Here is a 26668-nt window from a genome sequence, read left to right as displayed (position 1 = left end):
ACACTTCAGGCCGGTAGACAGCAGCCTGCTGTTGACGAGAGTGGACGGAGGTTGCGCCACACGAAGTGTCTCGTGTGAACGCTACCGGCCTTTTACCACACCTCTGGTGGAGTGGAGTGGAGTGGCGTGGCAAGCAGTGGATCGTGTGAAAGGGCCCTAAGGGCTGTCACCAAGTGGCAGATTGCTTATAAATGGCTAACTTGGTTTTTTCTATTTTAAAAAAAGTCTGACACCGTGGTTAGCAGGTTCGAGTGCCGTTGCTCGAAAGAAAATATAATAATGTTGCTGGCTTGACGTCCCAGTAACTACTTTTATGGTTTACGGAGACGCCGAGGTACCGGAATTTAGTCCCGCATGACTTATTTTACGTGCCAGTAAATCCACCGACACAAAGCTGACGTATTTGAGCACGTTCAAGTACCACCGGACTGAGCCAGGATCGAACCTGCCAAGTTGGAGTCAGAAGACCAGCATCTCAACCGTCTGAGCCGTCTGAGCCACTTAGCCTGGATGAAAAAAAATCACTATCAGAATGTTGGCCGGCAGGGTAGAAAAGTTGGTGGTAGACAGTTTCTAATCACTAGATTGCATAACAAAAGCCTGGATTCATATCCAAAACTTTTCGCAGTGTTCAAATGGAGTGAGGGGATGTGATGCTGTTGATGGTGATTCGGCCGTCGGATGGCGACGTAAAGCATTGAACAGACCCCTTGGCATTATTCGAGAGGAGTAGGCTACGTGCCGAAACCGGGTTTCATCTCTCCCTACTTCATTATCATAATCCCACATCCAGGCGCGCAGGCCTCTCACGGGTGTCAGGTAGAAACACTTGCACCAGGCAAGCCGAACACGTCCTCGGACACTCTTGGTACTAATAGGACACGATAGTTAAGTAGGCCTAAGTCGTAAATAATTTCAGAGAATTAGGATATTTTTTTTGCTAGTGGCAATACGTCGCACCGACACAGACAGGTCTTAAGGCGACGATGGGGTAGGAAAGAGCTAGGAATGGGAAGGAAGCGGCTCTGGTCTTAATTAAAGTACAGCCCCAGCATTTGCCTGGTGTGAAAATGGGAAACCACGGAAAACCATCTTCAGTGCTGCCGACAGTTGAATTCGAACCCACTATCTCCCGGATGCAAGCTCAGGGCCGCGCGCTTCTAAACGCATGGCCAACTCGCCCGGTGGGAAAAGACGTAAACGCATCCCCATATTTCGTGTTGTAAAACGAGTTTCCCCCAGAAGTGTTAGTCAGAGCGCACACTTCCTGGACACGCGACATGGGACAGGAAACACGACTGAAATAATTTGTCCTGTCCCGTGTCCCATAGGCCACGTACATGCACATCTGTGGGGCATTAGTTAAGATGTCCTCTAGTGATTTGGAAGGCTTGTTGTTACAGTACTTCGAGAATTACGAAGAAGTCGGGTGACTAGACGAAAAAAGATATTTTGGGTCAACTCATACTCGCATAACGTGGACTGCCAAGAGAATGGTGCTTTCGTGTTGGCTAAGAAACTTAAGATCCTTCATAATTTCATACATTTTATTGCAGAATGAACTGGAAGACATTTCAAAAGTTACTGCATATGGTAAAGCCACTAATTGAGAAAAAAAATTCAGGGATCCTATTCTACCAACTGAAAGATTATTGTTAACACTCATGCTGAATGCTTCGCCTATTTCTCGCCAGATATTTTGACATATGGACGTATTTGAATAATCCTTTAATCTGTAATTACACAGCACTTCATGCTTCTCCACTTCCGCTATAAAATTTGTAGTAGTTTCCTCTACCGAGCTGCAAATATTTAAATTACTTCACCAAACTCACGCGCGAAGTGATGGGACACGTCCTACGAAATGCAACAGGCGATACCTCGACGGGACATGTCCGCTGACACATGGGGCAGTCCATGTCCTTGACCGATAAGTGTGCGGGCTTCCTCTTGATTGCACGTGCTGTATCCACTTGGAACATGTCCCTTTTGTCGCATCCCATGTGTCGTGTCCCTTGTTCAATAAGTGTGCGCTCCGCCTTATGTAAAGTAGGGGCAGTAGCTGCTTATAGGACTTATTGAAATGACATTGTGCTCCGTTTAGCTTACCTTATCTTGGATGATGACACAACTTATCAAATGACAATTTGCTTGTCAACGCCGGTCGCATCCGGCACGGTTACAGATTATGCGGTCGCTAGTGGCACAGTTTGCATGCGGTACGGTCACATCTGGCTCGCCACCATTGGAGGTGTCTTCTGGACGGTCGAAATGCTGGTTTCGTCAACGTTATAAATACGTGACGGAGGAAACATACGTTTTTCACTGACAGTCAACAGATTATGATAAAGTCTGTCAACTTCTGCTTTATTAAATGATAAAATTCTGCTTACGCTGGTTGCTTCGTGTTTTCGCAGACTGAGTTCTAGGTTTCTTGTCAAGAAACCTTGCGGCCAGTCCTTGCCGGCCAGCTAATTTAGTAGTGTTGTTGAAATTGTTCGAAATATTGTTCCTGTCCGCAAATTCATAGGCAACACGACGTAGTTTAATCATCGTCATGCCGTAAAATAGCCTAGCCAACTGAAGAAGGTGAGAACATAATTGTACGCACTGAAGGGGTAATGAGACGCAGAGCGCGTACGATTACCCTTCTAGACACCTTTATACCTTCTGTCCTGCCATTTTATAACCGATGAAGGAAAACCGGAAATCACGTGTGTATCACAAGATATCGCATTTCACATTAAGAAAACTGAAGACTTTCGAGAAAAAAGTGGACAGTTTAGTACGTACCTTAACACAAATTCAACTCTTCTGATGTACGATGATAAAACAAAACGAATATTTCTGCACAGCACTAGAAACATACGCATCTCAGGCTAACATTCTGGTCGCTTTAACGTAATGGTGACTTCCCATTAGATTGAAGCAAATTGGAGAATGCTTGCTACCATGGGAGTGGATTTAAAAAGGTGCGTCCCATTACCCGACGCGTCCTATTGCTCCTCTCTCCCCTAAGTGTCGGAATTTAGTCCCGCAGGAGTTCTTTCACGTGCCAGTAAAACCTATCCACCGACATGAGGCTGATGTATTTAAGCGCCTTGAAATACCATCGGACTAAACCAGGATCGAACCTGCCAAGTTGAAGTCAGAAGGCCAGCGCCTTTCTAACCGTCTGAGCCACTCAGGCCAGCCGCACATTCACATACAGTGGCTCAAAAAAGTATTGGTGTGCCCATAGCCGTGGTATGAACGGAACAGTATAGTACAAATAATGGTACATATAATGGAATTACACGTATGTGGATATGTAGGACAGTCACGTACATCAGTAGATTGAATATGGAGCCAAGGAGATTCACGCTGTTTGCAAACGGACCAGTAATACAACGGCGTGCGTCATAACACGCCAAAGAGGTATTGGTCTAGTAAACTATATCATCGTTACATTGTGCTTGCTGCCGCAACTCCGGCTCATTATGACACGTTGGAAGATAATATTGAGCATTGTTTCCGCGTTCAGCTAGCAATGGGAAGGAAAATGAAGGAAACAACCGTGGAAGAAAGGAGGATTGCAGTACGACTATTTCAAATAAGGTCATTCTTTCAAGGACATAAGTGAACTTACTGGATGAGTTGTTACAACTACCGAGCTCGATAGCTGCAGTCGCTTAAGTGCGGCCAGTATCCAGTATTCGGGAAATAGTAGGTTCGAACCCCACTGTCGGCAGCCCTGAAAATGGTTTTCCATTTTCACACCAAGCAAATGCTGGGGCTGTACCTTAATTAAGGCCACGGCCGCTTCCTTCCCACTCCTAGCCCTTTCCTGTCCCATCGTCGCCGTAAGACCTATATGAAAAAGAGAATAGAAAATAAACCAAGAAGTGGCCGCCCTTCGAAGTTATTAGTACAAGACAAAAGGCAAATTGTGCGTGAAGTGGCCCAAAATCCTCAACTAAGTGCGCCGAAGATAGCAACTGCGTTACAACAAGATGTAGAAGTGCAAGCGTCATCTGAAAACATCCGAAATGAGCTACGCAAAAGAGGATATGCGGGCAGAATAGCTCGTAGAAAGCCGTACAGCAGTAAGGCTAACAGGAAGAAGAGATTTGCATACGCTAAAAAGCACAAAAATTACAGCTATAAGGATTGGAAGACAATCGTTTTTACCGATGAGAGTAAATTTACCCTCTTCAGGTCAGACAGACGAGTGACTGTGTGGAGGAAAACGAATTCTGAACTTGAAGTGAAGAATCTGACAGCTACTCTGAAAAATGGAGGTGGTTCCCTGATGGTGTGGGGTTGTATGAGTGCGAATAGTGTAGGTGAATTAGCCTATATTGAAGGGACTATGGATCACAAAGCATACATGACCAACCTCAAGTCACATCTCCCATCAAGTTTACAAAAAATGGGACTCTCAGCAACGTATACGTATACGCAAGATAACGACCCCAAACACACAGCTCTGAACACGAAGCTATGGCTGTTATATAATACACTGCGTTGGATGGAAACTCCACCTCAATCTCCCGACAACCCTATCGAGAATATATGGCACTATTTGGAGCAAAACTTGAGAAAACATGCAATATCAAACAAAGCTGACCTGAAAGAAGCCTTACTCACCGAACTGAATGACATACCAAAGGAAATTACGGAAACCTTGGTACGATGGATGCCAAATAGGTTAGCTGAGATTATAAAGAGGAAAGGAGGACCTACCAAATACTGAAACGTTCAAGAAAGATCAAGAAACTGCGTTATGTTAATTCAGACCAATACTTTTTTGGTGGCAAGTGAAAATGATTTTTAAGTTATGGTTTTTTAGTTATATGGACATGGAAGAATTTTTTTTTTTTTTACAATGTACATGTTTCACAAGATGATAACAATCAAGGATTCTAGTATATGTCAATTTTTATCTTCATACCATTCGATTCCTCTTTCTCACATGAAGCATATCTCGACAGACCAATACATTTTTTTTTTTTTTGCCAGTTGCTTTACGTCGCACCGACACAGATAGGTCTTATGGCGATGATGGAACAGGAAAGGGCTAGGAGTGGGAAGGAAGCGGCCGTGGCCATAATTAAGGTACAGCCCCAGCATTTGCTTGGTTTGAAAATGGGAAACCACGGAAAACCATTCTCAGGGCTGCCGACAGTGGGGTTCGAATCTACTATCTCCCGAATACTGGATACTGGCCGCACTTAAGCGACTGCAACTATCGAGCTTTTTCGAGCCACTGTATATTGGAATTAAAAGTTCGGAAAGAGGACTTTGTGTAGAGGTAGAGAAAAATGTTAAATCAAAATGAGATTTTATTGAAATGAGCAAGTTCAACTCATTTCTGGACTGTCGTCTGGAAACAAAAGCTACCGTACGATAAATTTGCGTAGGTATTCCTTGAGACGACTCCGCGTACCCCTAGTGGTACGCGTACCATATTTTGAGTACCACTGTCGTATCCTACTGTATATGTTACGTAAAGGGATAAACGATGGAAATCTACCTCTACGATGATTGAGAGTGAGATTTTATTATCCATGTCATCTTACAAGGACGCCGCCCGAAGGTGATCTGGTGGATTTTATTACCTGCGTTGGTGCAACTGATAGGACATAAACGAATAGGGAATTATGTTGAACATCGCATGCAATTAGCGGTAAAATTGTTGAACTGAGATACATATTTGCACGGCAGTACAGATAGGGTAGCGCCGTATTCTGCTCAGAAAACGTGGTCATTTTTTATAACCAATATTGTGATGTTTTCACAAGATAGTAATTTTTTGGCACAGTTGTAACTTTTATTTTGACCGAATGAGTTGGTCGTGCGGTTACTCTTGCACAGCTGTGAACTTGTATTCGGGAGACAGTGGCTTCGAACCCTCACTGTCAGCAGCTCTTAAGACGATATTACATGGTTTACCATTTTCATACCATGCAAATGCTGCGGCTGTATCTTATTAAAGACCACGGCTGCTTCCTTTCTACTCCTACCTTTTTCCTATCCCATCGTCGCCATAAGACCTGTCCGTATCTATGCGACGTAAAGCAAATTAGAAAAGAGAAAATCACTTTTTGAAGCTTTAGTCGCATGTTTATAACCATTTTACGGCACAAAGATTCAGAAAACTGATTAAATGCGCTCTTTTCAAGAAAGTGTACTTGAAGGAGTAAATGAAATGTCGTATGGCTTTTAGTGCCGAGGTATCCCAGGACGGGTTCGGCTCGCCAGGTGCAGGTCTTTCAATTTGACTCCCGTAGGCGACCTGCGCGTCGTGATGAGGATGAAATGATGATGAAGACAACATATACACCCAGCTCCCGTGCCGTAGGAATCAACCAATTAAGGTTAAAATCCCCGACCCGGCCGGGAATCAAACCCGGGAACCTGTGAACCGAAGGCCAGTACGCTTACCATTCAGTCAACGAGTCGGACACTTGAAGGAGTGCCCTGGCTCGTTTGAAAATAACTATTTAGAAGTGTATTCACTGACCACTGCACATCGATCAATCAATCAACACTGATCTGCATTTAGGTCGCAGATTCCCTATCTGTTGTTTTCCTAGCCTTTTCTTAAATGATTACGAAGGAATTGGATATATATTGAACATCTCCCTTGGTAAATCATTCCAATCCCTAATTCCCCTTCCTATAAACGAATATTTGCCCCAATTTGTCCTCTTGAATTCCAACTTCATCTTCATATTGTAATCTTTCCTGCTTTTAAAGACACCACTCAAACTTATTCGTCTACTAATGTCATTCCACGCCATCTCTCCACTGACAGCTCGCAACATACCACTTAGTCGAGCAGCTCGTCTTCTTTCTCCCAAGTCTTCCCAGCCCAAACTTGGCAACATTTTTGTTACGCTACTCTTTTGTCGGAAATCACACAGAACAAATCAAGCTGCTTTTCTTTGGATTTTTTCCAGTTCTTGAATCAAATAATCCTGAGGCGTGTCCCATACACTGGAACCATACTCTAGTTGGGGTCTTACAAGAGACTTATATGCCCTCTCCTTTACATCCTTACTACAACCCCTAAACACCCTCATAACCATGTGCAGAGATCTGTACCCTTTATTTACAATCCCATTTATGTGATTACCCTATTATTTGTTGCGTTCGAGCTTCGAGCGTTTGTAAACGTGCACCTTGTGATGGTTAATTTCGCGGAGAATACGTTATTACATTTTTTTTTTTTTGTAACGGCGAATATTAGACCTACAATAGACTAATGTCCAACTGCAACAGCGTCTCGAACACTCGTGTAGAATAGAATAGAATACTCCCATCCCCTAGTTCCGGATTGCCTGGAACTGAAGAGAGAGTAATCATTCATTGCCATTCAAATTATTTTTGATACATGCATGATTTTCTTGCTACACTTAATTTATCTACTACTACATTAAACAATGCAATTACGCCTAATCACTAATTACAATCTTTCTTTCTTCTTTCTTTCTTAGTCTGTTTACCCTCCACGGTTGGTTTTTCTCTCGGACTCAGCGAGGGATCCCACCCCTACCGCCTCAAGGGCAGTGTCCTGGAGCTTGAGACATTGGGTCGGGAGGATACAGCTGGGGAGGAGGATCAGTACCTCGCCCAGGCGACCTCACCTGCTATGATGAACAGGGGCCTTATAGGGGGATGGAAAGAGAGGAAGAGGTAGACAAAGAAGAGGGAAGGAAGCGTCCGTGGCCTTAAGTTAGGTACCATCCCGGCATTTGCCTGGAGAAGAAGTGGGAATCCACGGAAAACCACTTCTAGGAAGGATGAGGTGGGAATCGAACCCCCCTCTACTCAGTTGACCTCCCGAGACTGAGTAGGCTCCGTTCCAGAGCTCGTACTACTTTTCAAATTTCGTGACAGAGCTGAGAATCGAAGCCGGGCCTCCGGGGTTGGCAGCTAATCACACTAACCTCTACACCACAGAGGCGGACACTAATTACTGTGAACCTCTAAATTGTAGTTTTTAAAATGTTGTTTTTTTGTCCTAGAGATTAACAGGAACACTCGTTTTGAAGTTGTCAATCGATCTGGTCATAAATATACTTCCTGTCCCACTCTACCGCATAAATAATGTCTCGGAAAATTCACCGTCGAATTCCTTGTACTCTGCATGATTATTGCTGCTCATATCTTACATCTCTAACATAGCTCGATTTATCGCTTGCATTACGTTGTATGTTTAAGTAGGCACACTTTGTTCAGTTTCTTCTCAGTTGTGTTATCTAAGGGTTAGTGTGTCCTGTTCTTGAACCTCCTTTAAATTTATTGTCGAAGTGTGTCGAAGCGTACATCGTATGAACTAGACCGCAGTGACTACTGGAATAAAGGAAGAGTAGAAGAAAGAGAAGAAGATGATGAAATAGAAGAAGAATCAAACAGTACAAATCCACCTGAAAAACAGGGAGATCTCCCCTACCTCGTTCAGTTCGTGGAACTAGAACGAAAAGGATATCACTGCTATGTGGATTAGGAACTCTTACTTGTTCAATCCCCGACACAGCATTAGTAGAGGACCCTACTTATCGAGTCCTGTTAGTGCCTCCAGACGCCATGAACTCGGCCTTTTGAACTGACTCTCAACCATTCGAGAGTTAGTTTTACCGTGATTTTCCGCTCCAATTCTAGGTGAATGGTGCCTTTTTTTAAGGCCACGCCCACATCATTTCTAATCCTAGTCCCGAGTAGCTACAACAGACACATTGCTATAGACGAACAGTGGACGTGCCGGGCTGAGTGGCTCAGACGGTTGAGGCGCTGCCCTTCTGACCCCAACTTGGCAGTTTCGATCCTGGCTCAGTCCGGTGGTATTTAAAGGTGCTCAAATACGTCAGCCTCGTGTCGGTAGATTTACTGGCACGTAAAAGAACTCCTGCGGGACTAAATTCCGGCACCTCGGCGTCTCCGAAGACCGAAATAGTAGTTAGTGGGACGTAAAGCCAATAACTTTATTATTATTAACAGTGGACGTGCAGTTTTCTACGAATACTACATTGATGCTTAACAGTATAACCTATATTTTCGTCGTTATCAGGTGGGCACCAGGTCTCAAATTTGCCTGTTAATGTCCTATTAAAGGATGGTTAAAGTTGCAAATGTATTTATTTTTGTTATTATTAGAATCTATCGAGCAACCAGTTGCGCAATTTGGGCCACATAGCTTTCAGCTTTCATTCTGGAGGGTAGTGGGTTCGAACCCCACTCTCTGCAGCCCTGAAGATGCTTTTCGTGGTTTTAGATTTTCATACTAGGCAAATGCTGGGATTTAATTCTGGACGTCATAGATAAACTATCGTAAATGCAAAAACAACGATTGTATATTCCATCAATTTTTACATTTTGCAATTTAAAGATGCTCTGCTAAACCTCATTGTCACACATACTTACCGATTACAGTTTTTACACGTTATATTACACAGATTAGCCCGTGTGATACAACAACATTACCTTCAATATTTACATAATGCACAAATATACCCTCGACGATGTCGACACATTACTTTTCAATATGGTACAAGTATAATATATAATGTTTGCACATTACATTACGAAAGGTTCCAAATAAAAATATTTAAATTTGTATGTAAGCTTATTTTAAATGGTTATGGATAGAGCCCGGATTTTTATGCATTAACAGGTTAGAATGCAAACTTACTGAAGCGAGTAGCAAGTACCTTCACAACTACTATGCTACGGGGTTTGCATAAACATTAAGGGCACGGCCCATCAGAACCCCTAAAATTTGTTCCTCTTGCTCATTAATGGAAGAGCGGGTGGCCGACACTTCCTACTAACCAAATTAGTTTGCAATGTAACCTGTTACTGCATAAAAATCCCGGCTTAGTTTTGAATAATATAATAAATTTTGTTGTCTTTAGACGCTAGCAGTTTAATTATGTGTCAGGGTAACTGTTCTTATCGTGAACAAGAGACTTTATCTAACCATTTTGACGTTTGTGGTAATGAGCACATTAAAAAATCAGGTGCTTTATGTCCTGAATTGATTGCATATCACATGTAGAATATGGTGTGTCCACTACATCGATACGGTAAAGGTGACTTCTGAAACGTCCGTGGATGAATCTCATTCTAGTGATAGCGGAAATGAATCGTCATTGTGCATTCCATTGTGCGAATTAAGGATGTCGCGGGGATTCTATTCGATCGTTGAGTATTGAAGGTTGTATTCACTATTGCATATATGTGTGGTGATTGGTGCAGGTGAAGATATGTAAATTTAGACGAACACAAACACCCAGTTCCCAAGCCAGAGGAATTAAGATCAGATTAGCTTCGTATGTTCAGGTACCAAAATTACAAGCCTTTGATGCAGCGTAATTTAGCTGAATAAATCTTTATTAATCCCATTCTTTGATATCCTGTTCGTGTATTTTAAATCGGGTAGTGATTAAATCATTTCTGATGTCTATTTCCCGTATTAACCTTGCTCTGTCTATCACATTTCACTTACCGTCAGTTAATTTCTAGCGTCTGCTCAGCGCCGATCCACTTCACTGCCTTTATGATGTCATTTCATTAGCTGAAATGAAATGGCGTATGGCTTTTAGTGCCGGGAGTGTCCGAGGACATATTCGGCTCGCCAGGTGCAGGTCTTTAGAATTGACTCCCGTAGGCGACCTGCGCGTGGTGATGAGGATGCAATGATGATGAAGATGACTCATACACCCAGCCTCAGTGCCAGCGAAATTAACCAATCATGGTTAAAATTCCCGACCCTGCCGGGTATAGAACCCGGGACCTCTGTGACCAAAGCCCAGCACGCTAACCATTTAGCCATGGAGCCGGACATTTCATTAGCTAATGAAGCTGTAGAAATTGAAGTATTGTAACAGAAAAATCACTTTATATACCCTACCGCTATATAACACCCTTCTTCTTCCTGATCTTTTCCCTATTTATTGGGGTCGACACCATGTGAACACTGCTTGAGATGTTTGGAACCGAATACAGGCTCTTAGCACCACGCAATCTGGTGGTTAGAAATTACAGTACACATACCACCTCTCCTCTAGGCCGGGCAACATTCTGATAAGTGAAAGGGTTCTTCGATCAACGGGACTTGAACCGGCTAACCACAGTATCAGACAATATAGGCTTAACACCTTAAAGATCTTCAGGCGGGCTAACTGATCAGTGAAAAAATCACACATTATACGCAACCTTCTCAAACAATTTTAACATAAATTCAGTTGCGACAAACACTGATGTCTATTTTCTTGGCAGAAAGGTAATTTTTCCATCCCAAGTATATACCCTACCGCTATTTAACACCGTTCTTCTTCCTGATCTTTTCCCTATTTATTGGGGTCGACACCAGACGTAGATTTAACTCGGTTTTATGGCTGGATGCCCTTTCTGACGCCAAAATTATGTGGAGGAATGTATTCACCGTTGCCTGTTTCTGTGGTGGTTGGCAGTGGGGTGTATTTTATGTTGATTAACACATGAGTATTGAGACAAACACAAGTATCCAGTATCCGAGCCAGAGGAATGCACCCTACGCAATTAAAATCCAGCCGGGAATTGAACCCAAGGCCAGTACACTGGCTGTTCAACCAAAGAACCAGACTCTCATTACCTAGTACTATTATACAATTACTATTATTCTTCGTCAATACCTACCGTCGTGAGGGATTTCTAATGGTAATATTATCGGTTTTAGATTCTATTAACTACATTTCCGATTTTCGGAGTCATCGAGGTGCCAGAAATGTGAACTGCAGGATTTGACGGTAAATATACCGGAACGAAGTTCGAGTGTGACTACATCAGTTGCGCTCGAAATAACTAGAAAGTGATTTCGTTGTAAACACTTCAGTTGCGCTCGGACCATTTTAAAGATTTACTGTAATTTATTAAGGAACGTGTTAATGACAACCTCGAGAAAGCGACGAAAGTGAAAGAAGAAACAACATAATATATTGAAGAATACCTCCGTTTAGGGAAGACGATACCCCTTCGGAGCAGGCTGGATAGTAAGATTAGGGGGACAAGGGCAGTTGCCTGGAAGAAATACTGGTCACTTATCTTCGGTTTCAAGATGGTTCTTCGCTTAACATCAAGAGGGAATTGATGAACAGTTCTTTTGCCTGTGTGATGCTGAGACATGGTTCGCAACGGAAAAACAGGCCAATTAGCGGAGGACTGAAAGAAGCTTACTGCGCGTTTCTCTTAGGTGTCGTTTCAGTATCACTGTCATATGGCAGAAAACTGGATGCAAGGGCCTACAAAAGGAGATATAGTACATAAAGTGCAGCTGAGTTCGTCATGTAACAATATTTGGCCCCCAAACCCCCAAAACCGACAAGTGCAGCAACGGAGTGGTAGCTGAGAGATCGACAACGGAGAAGACGACGTCAATTACCTAGGTGGTCTGATATACTGGAGTAGGACAAAGTGTGGGTTCATTGCCCCGTCTTCAGTCTGTCTACCCAGGGCAGAACCAAACCGTGCACTGGAGACAGCAATTTGTCAAGAGCTGGGCTGAGTAACTCCGATGGTAGACGCTGGCCTTCTGAGCCAAACTTGGCAGGTTCGATCCTGACTCTGTCCGGTGACATTTGAAGGTGATCAAATACGTCAGGCTCGTCTCCGAAAACCTTAAAAGTGGTACATAAACTTAATAACATTACTTACGTATTATTAATTTGTCAAGACAACTCTGCGTCCTGAGTTCGTGACTTGTACATAGCACCAACCACACCAAAACTCGGCCTGTCACGACTAAGGCAACAAGTTTGCCACACTTAACTCGGTCCGCAAGTGCGTGTGAACATTCTGGTGTTTCAAGCGCATCCCCGTACACATTCCCTCCCTCCCCCAACCCTACTCCCCCTACGCCCTAATCAAGTGGGCATGACTACCAGCTCGTGTCCACCACCACCACCCGAACCCCTAGAAAGGGACTGTCAGTCTATGCCCTTCCGCTCGCACCCTACAATCAAGGCAACCCTTGGTTAATACCGACTAGCCTTGATCATGACACCTCTGTATAGCCAGGTCTCCTTGGTAATCCCAGTAGCCAGGTGCCCCTCCAAACATCCACACCTCGCAGGGCAGGACTACCTTTGGAAAAGTACCGTACTAGTCTCTATGTTGAACCTGGTAACCGTGGCCCTGTCCTTCCCAGTTATTATATTGGTCTCCTTGGTAAACCCGATGGCTAATTACCCTTCTCCCTCTCCCAAAGTGTAACCAAGGCCCCGACCATTGCACCCCAAGTTTCCTTGATGATCCCGACAGCCAGTCATCTCCTCCTCCCTCTCCATATCAAACATATTCACGTCCTACAGCAGCCCATTATTCAGGGCCCCCTTGGTGCTTTCAGTAGCCGAGCCTCCGACAGCCAAGAACCCCCCCCCCCAGGGTAAACATCCTCGCACACGAGCAATTGCCAAATAGCAGGTTTCTTCCTCGTGCGCTAGTAGTTCCCCCACCTCCAAATGCATTGTCCAGCACTTCAGTACAAAGTCACTTCTGTACAACCACATTTCAAAACTGCTCAATACTCCCTACAATTATCCCTTCTAAATTTCTCAGAAATCACTGGAAATACACTATCGTAGTCGCTACGCCATTACTATGGTATTCGCCGCAAATAACATAATTACCAAACACATTGAACTAAGCAAAACACAATTCCGTCGATATGAAACATACGACCATACAAGGTTGGCGGTCTCCACCTATGTCTGGGGGCACACAAGGGTGTTGTATACTCGACTGTAACTGTGTTGTGGATGAGAACTGCCCTGAATTGATCACACCTCTCCTTCCTCTACTACAACCACCATTGCCCAAACTGGCCGTTGTACTGCAAGATAACAAGCTTTTAGACAGATATTACCCCTGTAATAAGTGCATGGGGCTGATAACGATATTCCTAGTCCCCAATTGAAGCCATAACAAACTAGGAATTCAACGATCATTTATTCAACACAAATGACGAACAAGTTTGACAGATCATTTGAAATAACCACTGACACCATGTACTGTAAAAATACTGAAATTTTATCATAACAGTCATAACATCAATTACCAAAAGAATTAATTTATTCTGTAATTACAGACCTTTAAGTAAGGGTGTATTTTTTAATGGCTTATGAAGTAAATATTTTACTAGTCATTAGTAAATGTCATGAAACGGAGCAATTAACTTCGCATTCAGTTGTCACACCAGCTAATCTTCATTAACATTGCATGTGAATTTCATTCATACATTGAAAACTAATAGTTGATTATGGTTTTGATGGGATTTTAATCAGGTGTGAAGCTCACAAATCGCTATGAACAGTATTCAACTTCATTTTCGAGAGACTGCATAGCGAGTGTCACTTCGGTGATCATGGGCTTGCGAAGATGATCACTCATTTTATTACGTTACGGCCTTTTTACTCTGTATACTCGAGTAATTTTATAATAATGTTAACTGTAATATCTAAATTAAAATAATTTGAACCGAGCTCGGTAGCTGCAGTCGCTTAATTGCGGCCAGTATTCAGTATTCGGGAGATAGTAGGTTTGAACCCCACTGTCGGCAGTCCTGAAGATGGTTTTCCGTGGTTTCCTGTTTTCATACCAGGAAAATGTTGGGGCTGTAGCCTTCCTACATTAATTAGGCCACGGCCGCTTCCTTCCCACTCCTAGCCCTTTTCTGTCCTATCGTCGGCATAAGACTTATCTGTGTCGGTGCGACATAAAGCAACTCGTTTAAAAAAGAAGAAAACAACAATTTGAAAATGCAGAGATGTGACACGTCGCTTCAGTGTGATCACTCAAATGGTGAAATACGAATTAAACGTATGAAACCGCTGACACAAGAGGTTGAAATTTTAGCTGATTCTTGCTCCAGTGTGTCCTAGATTTTTAAATAAGAAATGGTCTTAAAACTGTACACCGCTAAATGTTTTTGACTGGGTTATGAAGATTGATGACAAAATTATACATCCCATCAATCCGTTTGACCGGCACTGCGATGTAGAGAAAGCGTTCCTGCCTCTTACCCGGAGGCCACGGGTTCGATTCCCGACTAGGTCAGGAATTTTTACCTCGATCTGAGGGCTGATTCAAAGTCCACTCAAGCCTACGTGATTACAATTGAGGAGATATCTGACGGTAAGATGGTGGCCCCGGTCTAGAACTCCAAGAATAACGACCGTCGTGCTGACCACACGACACCTCGTAATATGCAGGCCTTCGGGTTGAACAGCGGTCGCTTGGTAGGCCAAGTCCCTTCGGGGTTGTTGCACCATGGTGTATGATATTTTTTTCAATCTGTTTGACGTAGGAAATTGTAATTTTACAAGAAGATTGGTCTTTTATGTTGTAGATGTCAGATATGATATAACTCTTACGAATGGAGGTGGATTGATTGTGGTAAAATGGTAGTATATTGCCTGACAAAAGAAATTGAAGCACACAGAAGAAATCGGCGGGTATGTAAATGATTTGAGTTGCAAATCTGTGACCGGTAGAACGGCCACGAGTGTTGTTATCAGACCTGGTAGGGCATATAAGAGGCGTGAACATCGTCAGAGTTGAGTGATCACTGTGAAGGACATGGAGATACCGCGTACTTGACACCTGACAGAGTTTGGAAGGGGCCTTATTGTGGGTCTCCATTTGGCCGGCTGGTCGAATCGTGCAATATCCAGATTTGTGGGACATTCGGATGTGACAGTGGCTCGATGTTGGGAACGTGAGGGCAGGCATACTCGTCCCAAAGGAGGATCGCCGTATTGTGCACCAAGCACATCGTAATCCCTTCAAACCTGCGCCTGTCATCCGAGAACAAGAAATGGACTCCCTGAAACATTCTGTGTCATCCTGCACCATTGGTCGGAAGCTAGCAGCAGCCGGAGTAGGGAATAACCGTCCCATTCATAGGCTGCCGTTAACACAAAACCTCAAACGGCTGCGTTTGTAGTGGTGCCATGACTGGAAAGAATTGACTGATGATGGATGGTGTCGCATTGTGTTCAGCGATGGATCGCGGTTATGCACTACGCCGAATGACCATCGTCCGTGAGTATGGCGGCGACCTGGGGAGAGATCCCATTCTTCCAACGTTTTGGAGAAGCACAGTGGTGTTACTCCTGACGTCATGGTATGGCGAGCCATCGGGTATTACTTCAGGTCACGGATGGTAGTGATTGAGAGAACTCTGACGTCACTACGGTACGTCACGGACATCCTACGTCCTCATTTGTTAACTCTCATGCGACAGTATCGTGGGGCCATTTTTCAAAAGGACAATACTCGTCCACACACGGCACGCATATCCACGAACTGTCTGCGTCATGTTGAGGTACTCCGGTGGCCAGCAAGATCCCCAGATCTGTTCCCGATGGAACATGCGTGGGACCATCTCGGACGTCAACTCCGTCCCAGTGTCAGTGTCCAGGATATCAACAGTTGTGGGCCAGCTTGCCTTAGGAGAAGATACAATGGTTTTATGACACCCTTCCCAAACGAATCAGTGCATGCATCCTGGCCAGATGGGGTGCAACATCATACTGATAACTGGGCTCGTACTGCCAAGTTAATTGCATATTTGTCCGGCTCCGTGGCTAAATGGTTAGCGTGCTGGCCTCTGATCACAGGAGTCCCGGGTCCGTTTCCCGGCAGGGTCGGGAATTTTAACCATCATTGGTTAATTTCGCTGGCACAGGGGCTGGGTGTATTTGTAGTCTTCATCATCATTTCATCCTCATCACGACGCGCAGGTCGCCTACGGACGTCAAATTAAAAGACCTGCACCTGGCGAGCCGAACATGTTCTCGGACACTCCCGGCACTAAAAGCCATACGCCATTTCATTTTAATTTCATTTGCATATTTGACTCGATCACTGAAATAACATCACATACACTCTCACCACATGAAGTTTCAGTTCTTTTCCTCCTCCCTTTCTGGCTGCTTCAGTTTCTTTGTCAAGGCTTGTGTGTGTGTTTTTTAGAGAGAGAGAGAAATAGATGCTCATGACTCAGTCAGGCTCTTTCGCTGAAAGGTCAGCGTAGTCGTCTTCGGTTTAAAGAGTTTTGGTTTCAGTTCCTGGCCTAGCCGGGGATAGTAGCAACATCTTAGTTTATTCTTCTAGCTCTAGGGAATCGGGTTTGAATTCGCCTTAATACACTTCAAGGCACCTTACAAACACGCAATCGTGATTACATCCATCCACATAGGATAAGTGCCAGGAAAGGTATGCGTCCATAAAATTAGACTTCGTCCTCCTCTAATGTCACCCCAAAATAATTGGGAAAATACCAGGATCTGGACCTACTGCAGGCCATTCCAGCTCAGCGTTTGATCGCTAGGGAGATCTGAGGCAGCTCCGTACCTGCCCAGGCCTGAGCTTCGCTACTCTCTCTCGCTGTGGATGTGACTTCGTAAAAACGCACGCGCCCTGTTGCTGACCTTGCATTTTCTAGCCAACGTTACAAATCATGAGTGATTTAAACATTTCCCTGGAAAAAAAAACAAGCATGTTGAGTGGTGCAATTTCAGGATATAATTCGTGCTTCTAAGATGGAAATCTTACCGTTCGAGATACAAATACAGGAGAAAGATTTTGAAGAATTCCCACCTTTAAAACCATGTGATTTGTCCGATTTTAACACTGATAGTAGCTGTGAAGCTATTAACAATTCAATAATGGTTCACAAATATCGAAGACATGTCACCTGAAGTAAACCTTTATGACGCCCTTTTCTCTGAATTAGAGTAAAGCAGGTCATGCTTATAGACATGATGTACGCTTTTGGGTTTATGCCGTGTCAAGAAAACAAAGTGTGAAAATCTTTACGATTCGCAGAGAACTTTGCTCAGCGTCTTCAGAAGAAAATCTCGACTGTTCAAAAAAAAAAAAAAAAAAGACTTCCACAAGAGTTCCACCTTGTTTTCTTGACACGGTATGAATCGAAAAGCCGACATCATATCTACAAGTACGGCCCGTGAAATCATCAATGTTAACAGGTCATGTTTGTCCAATTGCGTTGGCAGCTGGATTACGCAATCATTCTGCTTAAACAATTTTCCCTGACTTCCGTAGCCGTGTTGAAACGTCTGATCCTGTGAGATCTCCGAAGTCAAGCAACATTGGGAGTGGTCAAGATGTGGATGGGTTGCCACGCGGGGGAATGGAGGAGCGGAAAGGAACTGGCCATCCTACCTCACGTAAAGTCCGGCTCAGACACACCTCTGCGGAGGTTCGGACCTGCCTTCGGGCAGAATACACCCTTACCTTACCTTTTCCCTAAGTTAGTGAATTCGGAGAAATGTCAGTTATCATCCTAAATACGGGATCTCTGGTGACTAGTTTGAAGGCCGCTGGCGGCGCTGTAATCGAACTGAGCACCTCAAGACAGGGAGTGATGATTCACGTAATTACTGAGAACGTGTGTGTAGAGTTTCGTGACTTTAGCTGCATCGATGGTGAACCGGATTGACGCTTATTGGGAGGGCTAAATAACAGCCCTTTCCGATTCTAAATATAGCTATTCTGCAATCCCAAGGAATGCGCAAGTAGCGTGATTTCATGATATCAAAAACAGGGACAGTGCTGTTTTGAATTTTAAAAAAGGGCAAAGGCCGGCTGGGCTTAATTCCAGAGCGGAGAAAGCTGCAAACCCACGACCGGCCACCAGCCGTACACCAGAAGTGGTAAGGAGAGTGAAGGCCCTTGTCTCAGGTGGTAATCCCAACCCCACAAAGGACTATCGCATGTAAGTCGGTGATATCTGTTTCAACAGTTAACACCGTAATCAACAAGGACTTGCAATTAGAAAAGCGGCATAAGTGCAGAGTTTACAACCTGTTGCCTGGTCATATTTCGGAACGTCGCACTAACGCAAGAAAGCTGTATGAGGGCTATCTGACAGGGAAGAGACGGAAAAAAATGGTGAAATTACGCGAAGCAAATATGTACCTTAGTGACTGTAACAAATCCCGCTCTATTTACTACCGCCCTAGAGACATTTGAAAAAAAAATCCTCTTATCGAACATTGAAAAGGGAATATTAGGAACGTTTTCCAAGAGGTTTCATAATTATCGATGAAAACTCTTACAACGGCAAGTTAAGCATTCACCGTGTAGCTAATAATGTGAAGTGAACTCTACCCGTGGTGTAGGGGTATCGTGTCTGCCTCTTACCCGGAGGCTCCGGATTCGATTCCCGGGCAGGTCAGGGATTTTTACCTGGACCTGAGGGCTGGTTCGAGGTCCACTCAGCCTACATGATTACAATTGAGGAGCTATCTGATGGTGAGATAGCAGTGTCGGTCTAGAAAGCCAAGAATAACGGACGAGATGATTCGTCGTGCTGACCACACGACACCTCGCAATCTGCAGGCTTTCGGGATGAGCAACAGTCGCTTGGTAGGGCAAGGCCCTTCAAGGGCTGTAGTGCCATGGGGTTAGTTAGTTAGTTAGTTAGTTAGTTAGTTAGAACTCTGCATAATATCGGCAATACCAATTTAAAAACACAGATATCCAAGCGCTGTATGGGAGAGCGAAAAATCAAGTATGGGTACATCAAGATAAAGCATCCAGCCACACCTCTCGTCCGACTCGTCTGTTCTTAGAGAGAATGGAGAGGGAAAATGGAATGAATGCAATTTCTTTTACTAACATTCCGGTGAAGGCACCGATGGATCACCCATGGACTTTTCTGTACTTGGACTCCTAACAAGGGCCTTAGGAAATAAACGTTCACCCACCATCAGTGGCCTCTGGGAAGCTTTTCAGGAGGAGTGGGATAAGAGAGACACGTTAGCTCTCCGAAAACGTCTGCTGCAATGGAAATTACTTTGTCGGGCTATAGCTAGAAATGTTGGCTTTCCAACTGAGCATGATCGTATAAGCTAATTACCCTTCTAATATTGTCCCCAGAGATCCCGAACGACCTTCTGTGCAAAAAAAGTTTTATTTTGTTGTATTATTTTCTTAAAGGCTGATATTTGTAATTCTTGAATTTTCTCTCAATGTCTCATCAAATGTACCTCCCCTGCACCTCACTCCCCTCCGTCTCACTCTCTCTCTCAGCCCTGACAGCCCGGGCTGTCTTGGGCTACCCTCTTGGAATGGCCTGACCTTCCAGAATGCAATTGGATTGCTTATGATCCTGTGTATACATGAAGAAAAATTCATTTCGAAATATTGTCCACCGAATCAATTCAACACTTCAGTACAGAAGGCTAGTTAGGGCTGACTGGCCGACGCGCTAAAGGCGTGTTCCGTTCATACGGAAGGACGTGGATTCGATTTCCCGTCATGAATTCAAAAATTTAAGAAATGAGATATCCACTTCCGGAGGTACACTTGGCCTTCAGGTTAACTCAACTTATATAAAAAATGAGTACCAGGTTAACTCCTGGGGGAAAATGTGGCCGGGCGTGGAGCTAACCCTTCCACCCCTCCCAGGGCCTTCAGGACGGAGATGACGTTGCTTTTACAGAGGTCTGGTAGCCTGTACGAGAAACGACCGTTTCTTTTAAATTCTCTGCTGTCAGTGGCAGTAGAATTTCAACATACTGAATTGCCGGTTGACATGTGAAACTCTCTGTCTCTACAGGAGCATACACAATGAAGTGTATGTATAATTTCAAACGGCTATGCTCCATCCACTTTGAGTTATTCCACAAGATCACAGGGAAGTTTCCAGAAGAAGGTATAAACGAAGAGACGTCTTTGATCATCCATGCGTTCCCTTATCATACAGTCCATGAATGTTTATGTTGTAGCAGTAGAGACACTCGCTAGCTGATGCGCGTTTCATATCCTGGCTCTTTTATGAAGAAGCTGTTCATCATCGATGTTTATAGGATTATAAATAAAAGCACAGTCTCAGTGATTCGGGGAACGTCATCCCTACATGGAATATAAACGTGAAATGTATGAATCTGGGTTAATCTCCTGGATCTCCACATGATAAAATACCGCACACAAGAAGATACAATAACTGGCAACTTCAGCAACACTGAAGCAACCACTTCAAAATTGCAACACACTTTGTTCTCCATACTGGCTATGAAGACAAAAGGATTGTTAATTGGCAGAATATTTCATACAATAAATGGGTCATAAAATGGAGTTCATTTGGCGTGAGGATATTTTCCTCAGTTCACACTTATTAAACTGCCTTAAATACGTTATTAAATTCGCAGGTTTATGGAACAATGAACGTCATGATATACCGCTCATTTTATAATAATAGAGCCTCCGTGGCTCAGACGGCAGCGCGTCGGCCTCTCACCGCTGGATACCGTGGTTCAAATCCCGGTCGTTCCATGTGAGATTTGTGCTGGGCAAAGCGGAGGCGGGGCAGGTTTTTCTCCGGGTACTCCGGTTTTCCATGTCATCTTTCATTCCAGCAACACTCTCCATTCTCATTTCATAGCATCTATCAGTCATTAATAAATCACTTTGGGGGGTGGCGACCCCATCGTACTAATAGCCTATATCTGCTTCATTCATTCCATCCCTGACTCGGTCAATGACTGGAAAACAGGTTGTAGGTTTTCCTTTTATAATAATAATAATAATAATAATAATAATAATAATAATAATAATAATAGTAGAAGAAGAAAAAGAAGAAGAAGAAGCTGGACTGGGTGGCTCAGGCGAAAGAGCGCTGGCCTCCTGAGCTCAAGTTGGCGGTTTCGATCACGATTCAGTCCGGTGTTATTTGCAGGTGGTCAAATACGTCAGCCTCGTGTAGGTGGATTTATTGGGTATCGGTCAGTTGGCCGTGCGTTTAGGGGCACGCAGCTGTAAGCTTACATTCGGTAGATAGTGGGTTCAAGCCCCACTGTCGGCAGCCTTGAAGATGGTTCTCCGTGGTTTCCCATAATCACAGCAGGCAAATGCTGGGGCTGTACTTTAATTAAGGCCACGCCCGATTCCTCCTCACTCCTAGGCCTTTCTTATCCCATCGTCGCTATAAGACCTATCTGTGTCGGTGCAACGTAAAGCAAGTTGTAAAAGAAATGGATTTATTGGCTCGTTAAAGAACTTCAGCGGGACGAAACTCCCGCCTTCGCGTGTCCGAAAACCGTTATTCGGGCGTAAAGCCAATAACGTTATTATTTATTAAAAACATACCGAGAGAGTTGGCTTAGCGGTTTGGATAATATTGCTGTAAGCTATAGGGTTTTACGCATTACTGTGCAGTTTGGAGTTAAATAACACAGATATACCGTTACGAGTGTAGACTCCTGCATTTTCCAACATCTGAAACTGTGAATGTAGCATGCGCACTGCGGCACAGTCCATGTTTCGTTGATAGCGTGGGTTTCTAGAGTGACCGAAGAATTCGATTTTGATTCTCGAGGGCATTACCATCTCCGGCTCAATCTATATCTATACTGCTCATATTAATAAAGGAGGTGCCGTTACTGCATACCGTTGCGTACCGGCAGAAAAAAATAATAATAATAATAATAATAATAATAATAATAATAATAATAATAATAATAATAATAATAATAATAATAATTCTACCGCGAGGTACACCCCCCTCCGTTCATTCAAATGAAGCGCCTTGAAGAATGCCATCTGGTATATGAAGGTCGCAACAACTAGAGCAAGAAGTTCGGACTTTAATCTACAGATTTATCTACCCCCCCCCCTCCCAAAAAAAAAACTTATGTTATGCCCTCTAGCGTGAAGAGGAACTATTAAAATTCTAAAGTATTTTTTATTAGAGGTTTCCTAAACTGGGTTGATAATGCTTTGTTTTTGGTGTATTACAGTTTGCAACACTTCTGCCTCTATCGGCCAACTTCAAATATCGATCAATAGAAAATTTTGTATATTTATTTTTTAAGAAGAAGAAGGATCCATCTTGTACCTTTTTAATTATCCAATAAAATTTGGAGGTGTGTCGGGCCTTAGCCTAGAGCTCTCTAGAACCTTCCTCTCGGCTATGAAAGCTGGCAACTTTTCGAGCCACCTTGTCTTACTGATCGTCCAGTCTACTGAGCGTGTGTTAATAGAGGAGGCGGAGGCGTATCGCCCTTCATCGAGTATTCCAGCACATCAAGGTAATGGCAGCCATTTAATAACTGTGTGATAGCCTCTGAAAACTAGCTCGAGGGGAAGGTTCCTATCTTTAATAATGTACGGCAACATTAAATTTCCAATCTTCTAAAATGTATATTTCTACTTCTAATGTTAATTTGAAACGAGCCGAAAAGCACTCAGCTAAAATTCGGGAATAGAGAGTGTGACACCCTCGAGTTCCCTATCAACTTGGCTTCGAGGTGACTATGACTTTGTAACCATTTTCTGTCTGTAGCTTATGTAACTGAAATTTTCTCCTTCTAGTCATTTCAGTAGTAACTTTGTAACTTTGGGCATGAAGCCCAACTAGGGTTTTAATCTTTTAGTGCAAATTTCAAGGAGTGCAAGCGTCCGTCTCCGCATCATTTTGATTTACGTACCAGTAACTTTAACCTGTGTTTTTTTTTCTCCCATAAAGGCCCGGTAGAATAGGTATTCGATACTCTTGTAAAATTCAATCATTTATGTTAAGAGGTTAGACTATGGAGTGTTTAAGACACTGAATACTGTTTGAATTGCAAAATGTAGGTTGTGCCTCGAGAGGCCTGGAAGGTGTTAATATTATTGAGCAAAGATGCTCTGGTAGTAAATGTAAAAGTTGAAGGTTACCTTGAGAAGGCAGTTAGGGTGTAATGTTCGGAGTGTAGTGGGGCCGATGACCTCGATGTTAGGCCCCTTTAAACAACAAGCATCATCATCATCATCATCGGAGTGCAGTATCCTAGATAAATTCGTAGAGGATAGATGCTTTCTATTCGTGTAGAGGTGTTAGTGTAAATGTTGAATGGTGACTTTTGGAAGGTGGTAACGTTGTGGAGCAAAAGGTGCTATTGAAAGATTGTACATTGTGAATACTCTGTAAATGAAATTGGGAGACCCGTCTCCTTGACTATTGAGTGAATGGAACAATAGTGCTCAAGTAGCATTTGTAAAATTGGGAGCTTTAAGCTCATATTGTTAACCGGGATATTTTGTTGATTTTTTTTTAGTTATCCAATCTTGTATCTAAGCTAAAAAGCTAGTTCTGTACCTGAAATATTGTTCCGTCACTGAGCGACTTGTTTTGTTGAAATTTAGCATCAAAGGAAAAAAAAGCCAAAAAGAAATATATCTCTGATTTTAAAGTTTTTAATTAACCTTTTGACTGTCGTAGATAGACCCATTCATGCCCGCACTTTCTTTCACCTCTGTCCACCACGGTATCCCCGTAATAATAATAATAATAATAATAATAATAATAATAATAATAATAATAATAATAATAATACTCTATTTCAACCGCTCGGGGTTCGTTCAGCGAAAGAGTCCAATTGTTTGCATGATAAATCTCTTTTCTACCTCGGATATAATACATATAATATATAACTTTTCATTAAAGGCTGCAATAGTTGGTTTACTGAGTGAGTGGCAGCGCGGTTTGGCTAACTTAACTGTCAGCTTGCAACCGGGAGTTAGTGGGTTCGAATCCCACTTTCGACATCCCTGAATACGGTTTTCCGTTGTTTCCCATTTTCACACTGTCACTAAGGCCAGGTTCGCTTCCTTCCCACTCCTATTCCTTTCCTAACCCATCGTCATCATAAGACCTGTCTGTGTTAGTGCAACGTAAAAAAAATTGTGAAATTTAAAAAAAAATGGGTTTGTGGGATCAGTTTCTGTTTCTGAGATAGCAGATTTGCTTTCGGCTGAGGTTGGTGGTATTTGGTTTTACGTCACGCTAACTACTTTTACGGATTTTGGACTCACTAAAGTGCCGGAATTTCGTACTTCATAAAAGTAGCGACACGGAGTTGGTGTATTTGAGTACTTTGGAATACCACTGGAGTAAGCCGAGATCGAAGCCGCCAACTTCGCCTCAGAAAGCTCGCGCTATACCTAGAGCCCTGCGCGGATGTACAAAATATCCGCATCCTCATTCCTTCATCCGCATCCGCAAATGGTTATCCGCGGATATTGAAAATATCTAACTACAGTATATTACGCTCAAGGTATTGAAACGGATAGATCTGTTAAGATAATACAAAAGGCCCAATACCTGGGACCAGAACCCCTACAGTCACAGGTTAATGAGGGATCTTCTCTCTTGCGACAACTACTGACTTATATCATTTGTTCCTTCCTTCCATTAATTGCGGGCAGGAGCCAGTTAGGCTTAGGACAGATTTATGGCTTTATCGTCTCAAGGCTCTTTATATATCACCATTCTCTCACACCACTGTCAAGGGTCGCCTAACCGCAAACAGAAATAAGAATATAGGCCCTACCTGACTGAAAATCAACAAATTATCATCAAAATTATCCGCACTATCATACAGTTTGTATCCGCCAAGACACTAACTTCCACATCCGCATCAGTGCAGGGCTCTAGCTATACCGTCTGAGCCACTCAGCACGGCTCGTCGCCCGACTCGTTGGCTGAATGGTCAGCGTACTGGCCTTCGGTTCAGAGGGTCCTGGGTTCGATTCCTGACCGGGTCGGGGATTTTAACCTTAATTGGTTAATTCCAACGGCACGGGGGCTGGGTGTATGTGTTGCCTTCATCCTGATTTCATCCTCATCACGACGCGCAGGTCGCCTACGGGAGTCAAATAGAAAGACCTGCACCTAGCGAGCTGAACCCGTCCTGGGATATCCCGGCAAAGCCGTACGACACTTCATTTCAGCACGGCTCGTAAGTTTAATAATCATGTTCTTCAAGGAAAATACGATATTTATTCGTAGATATTCTACTACAATTAGATACATGTATTTCATTTATTGATTTATTTTTCTAGTGGGTTAACGTCGCACTAATACATCGAACAATTTCGACGATGTACGGTTGGGAAACGGCTAGGATTGGAAAGGTAGTGGACGTGGCCGTAACTAAGGTACAGCCTGGTGTGAAAATGGGAAACCACGGAAAACTCTTTTCAGGGCTGCCAACAATAGGATTCGAACCCACAATTTCCCGAATGTCAGCTTACAGCTACGTGACCATAACCGCGTGGCCCACTCACTCGGTACATGTATTTTTTTCTGTGTAGATTGGTCCTAGAGCAACTATCAGCTGGGCATCCTCCACGCGTGTCTGTCTCTCCCCATCAGCTTTCCCTCTATCACTTTTCTTTGCAGACAATTCCACCTCAAATTGTGTCCTAGCCACACTCGTTTCCTCTTCTTGATCGTACTCATTAGGTTATTTTTGTATGTGATGACTCAATAAACTTAATTTACAGAGCGTTATTTCTGTTTTTTTAGGTCAAAGTCACTGTGAACTGCGAGAGGTCTGCGAACTGGTGCGAATGCAGCGACTTACATAGCTTTGACGAGGTAAGTTTATAGGCTACTTCTCTTCCCAGGATCAGCCCTTCTACCAATAGTTTTAAAAAATAAAGCCTTGATAACGGAGCAATATATCCCTGGTACTGATAAAGGCACTTCAGTCCACAGCTATTGAAAAACAGCATTCCTTTTATTGCCACTCATTACCAAATTGACAAAAATTCAATCAATTCCTCGACGCGATTGGTCGGATATTTGTAATACGAAGCAAATATGAAAGGAATATCACTTGTAAGAAGCAAA

General features: G+C 43.4%; 1 protein-coding gene across 3 annotated transcripts in view; it reads left to right on the top strand.

The window, feature by feature from the left end:
- Pde9 (phosphodiesterase 9) overlaps nucleotides 1–26668 on the top strand; it is a 1237973-nt gene that overhangs the window by 481699 nt on the left and 729606 nt on the right. For all 3 annotated transcript variants that reach the window (XM_068228340.1, XM_068228339.1, XM_067149920.2), the window contains one exon: nucleotides 26342–26413. The gene's annotated coding sequence lies outside the window, so the exon portion shown is untranslated. The remainder of the gene's footprint in view (nucleotides 1–26341; nucleotides 26414–26668) is intronic.

This window comes from Anabrus simplex, chromosome 6 (assembly GCF_040414725.1).
Source record: "Anabrus simplex isolate iqAnaSimp1 chromosome 6, ASM4041472v1, whole genome shotgun sequence".
NCBI lineage: Eukaryota > Metazoa > Arthropoda > Insecta > Orthoptera > Tettigoniidae > Anabrus > Anabrus simplex.
This window is presented reverse-complemented; position numbering and strand designations above follow the sequence as displayed.